Below are 3,537 nucleotides of genomic sequence, written 5' to 3'. Positions count from 1 at the left end.
AGATGCCCATCATCCTGTGGAGATGTTTGTTTGGGAGCTCCCCAGAAGACCCTAATGTCTGTTTAAGACATTAAAGAGAGAGATTTTTTGCTATAGGGTGCATGTGCTGGCCAAAGAGGCGGATAGCAAGAAATCAATCCCTGGGGGGATGACTACACCACAGTCTGTTCTCTTTTATTCTTCTCTTGAGATTTTAGGTGCACACACACTGCCTACAGCATGAGTTTCAAGCCACCAGTTCCAGGACTTGAATCCGCTGTAGGCAGCAGTAAAACCATTACATCATCTGCTGGTCCCAAGGTTTTGGTGAGTTTAACACATTCAAAGGACCTGCATCCCCTTCTCCTCAAAGGCCTCTATTGCAATTACCAGTTTCTTTTCGGGTCCAAGATCATTCATTTCCATTAGACACCACATGCTCTCAGAGCTCCTGTAGCCACCACCTCTTTTTTTCAGCATTCCCATCTCCAAATACCTTTATATGCAGTACTCTGCTGTCACCAACGCAAAGCTTTACTGCATTTTCTCCTGCAAACGTACATGCCCTAAGGACTTATATCCTTCCTACATGCCTGGAATTGCCTTCAAATTTCAACAATTCCCTGTGCATCTAGGAAATTTGTTCTTGATGTCTCTAGATCTTTCAGTAATGTTCTTTTTCTTGGTAGAAGAGACAAACAAGGGGCCAGCAGGTGACGTGGTGGTTAAGGCACTAGATTTCCTCATGACTAGCTGCAATTTGAGTCCCAGACCTGGTGGCTTGAAACACAGGTGCATGTGTGGATGCATGTGTGCCAAAAATCCCAAGAGGAAAATGGAGAAGAAAGGACTGTGATGTGGTCATCCCCCTGGGGATGATTTCTCACTTTTTTTCTCTGTCTCTGTCTGTCTCTCTCTCCCTCCAAGGAGCACAGATGCCCTATGGTAAAACCTAAATAAATAAATAAATAAATAAATAAATAAATAAATAAATTGAGAGAGAAAGACACCAATAACAAGCAAACTCCATGTTATCTTCATTTATGTTTAATGATACCACATAGTCCTTATTTCCTCTCTTTGTCATTGTTGGCTTCTGCTCTGCTCAAGCTCGAAATGCTGGAGGGTGCTTCAGAACTCAGACATTATTGTTCTCAATTTATGTCCACTCCCTAGATTGCAGTGCCTCCTCACCTAGTCACGTAGTTTTCAATGCCATCTATTCACCATTAGCTCCCAAATTTCAATCCTCTGCCACAAAACTCCAGAGAAGCCCAGTCTCATATATCCAACTATCTACTTAGAAGCTGATTGTTTTAGGGCCAGCAGGTGGCGTGGTGATTAAGGGCACTGGACTCCCACATGGGTGACTGTGGTCCAAGTCCTGGACTTGGACTCAGCTTGCTTTCTTACTTCCCCCCACCCCTTGTCCCTCTCTGGTCAAATTAAAATAAATAAATAAAGTTAAATAAAATGATTCTTTTAAAAAGAGAGAAAAAAGGAAATAAATAATAAATAAAAATAAGCTGATTATTTCATTTGGATGTCATTTTTTTAAGTGTAACTGAAGCACTTAAATATTAATTCCCCTTCTCTGTTTCTATAAACAGTACCAGTTGCTGTAGCCAAGTCTCACAATTGTTCATGTTCCTTTTGTCCTTTCACCAACACCTAATTCACCAGCAACTTCTGCTGATTTTACATCTAAGACACATCCCAAATTTGTCCCATGTTTTCCCTTTCTGTGGTAGTCCTAGTCACCAATTAATCTTCCCTAGATAACCACCTTCCACTCCTAAACCCTCCCTCCCAAGTGCTCCTCAGCATGAAGGATAATCTTTAAAGGCAATGAAACATCGCATTTCAGCTTGAATCACCTCCTGCCATACCCACACTCCCATTACACTTAGAATAAAACCCCAAATCTGTACCATAAAGAAACTTTGAAGAGTCATAGTTATCTTTTGTCTTGGAGGAGTGCTAAATATTGGTGCTGTAAAATATAACAATCTTTTTCGTTTTATTTAAGAAATAAATACCAATTAGATACTCTAATAGCTAGAAGTTTTAGTTTTATGGCTATTTTTGTACATGGTCTGTGGTAGGGATCTATTTTTTCCCCTGACATTTAATCATGTTTCTGTATATAAGCAGGTCTCATATACAGAAAAATTCAGGAGAGTTCCTGAACTCTCTAGTCTGTCCCATTGGTCCATCTGTCTGTTTCTGAGCATTAGCACAGCATATTAATTATTACAACGATATCTTGATATTGAAGAGTCATTCTATGTTGTTTTTGAAAAGTATCTGGTAATACTTAACTCTCTTTCAATTGGATTTTTAGAATCAGCTTGTCAAGTTTGATGAAGTATCCTATCCAATTTCAACTGACATTTTATTAAATCCAGAGAACAATTTAGAGGAAACTGAAAATTTTATGAAAATATTATTATAAGCCCTCCCATCTTTGACCCTGGTCTGTGTCACTATTTATGTCTCCTATTGCCATCAACAACATAATATTTTTTCTATAAAGGTCTTATTTGACTTTTTCCCCTTATTAATGTAATAATTGATCATTTCTAATTTTTTTAACAATTTCAAATTTACAGAAAAGTTGCAATCATAATACAAAGATTTCTCACCCAGTTTCACCTGATGTTAATATTTTACATAACCTTGCCGCATTGTTAAAAAGAAATAATATTGTGCCCGCTTCGGCAACACATATACTAAAATTGGAACGATACAGAGAAGATTAGCATGGCCCCTGTGCAAGGATGACACGCAAATTCGTGAAGTGTTCCATATTTTTTTTTGAGAGAGATTTTCGCTATAGGGCGCGGCGCTCGCCAGACAGACAGAGAGATACATAGAGACAGAAAGCGAGAAATCACCCCCCAGAGGGGATGGTCACGCTGCAATCCCTTCTCCTCCATTCTCCTCTCGGGATCTTGGGCACCCACGCACACGCGCCCGGCGTGAGTTTTTTAAGCCACCGGGTCCAGGACATGAACCGCGGTTGACTACGTGGGAGTCCAGCGACATAGCCATTACGCTAACTGCTGGTTCCCATGTTCCATATGTTTTTTAAAAAAGAAAAAAGAAAGAAAGAATATTAGCACAAAACTATTACTTAAGCCATAGGCTTTTTTTTTTTTTCTTCCATTTTTTTCCCATTAATGTCTTCCTTCTGTTCCAGGAACCCACCGAGGATATATTGCATTTAGTCATTCTTTCTACGTAGGCTCTTCCAGGTTGTGACGGCTTCTCAGTATTCCTTGTTTCTCATGATGATGACAATTTTTACTAGTGAATAATTTTGCAGACTGTATCTCAGTCTTGATTTGTCTGGTATGTTCTTAAGACTTTGACTTGGGTTATGAGTTTTTGAAAAGAATATCTATTTTAATTTGACCAGAGAGGGACAGAGTGAGAGAGACAGAGAGAAAGTGAAAAAGCAAGCCACCAGACCTGGGACTAGAACCATGGTTGACCATGTAGGAATCCAGCACCCTTAACCACCACACCACCTGCCAGCCCCTTTTTTTCTAACTT

The 3,537-nt window shown here is 39.6% G+C and overlaps 1 non-coding gene across 1 annotated transcript; it reads left to right on the top strand.

Moving 5' to 3' along the window:
• The first annotated feature begins 2,687 nt into the window (after positions 1-2,687).
• On the top strand, positions 2,688-2,794 carry LOC114005728 (U6 spliceosomal RNA). The gene has a single exon (XR_003547560.1). It is a non-coding gene; the product is annotated as a U6 spliceosomal RNA (small nuclear RNA).
• The last annotated feature ends 743 nt before the right edge of the window (positions 2,795-3,537 follow it).

This window comes from Tupaia chinensis, unplaced genomic scaffold (assembly GCF_000334495.1).
Source record: "Tupaia chinensis unplaced genomic scaffold, TupChi_1.0 Scaffold144336_1, whole genome shotgun sequence".
NCBI lineage: Eukaryota > Metazoa > Chordata > Mammalia > Scandentia > Tupaiidae > Tupaia > Tupaia belangeri.
Note: the sequence above shows the minus strand (reverse complement) of the source record. Positions and strands in the feature narration are given on the sequence as shown.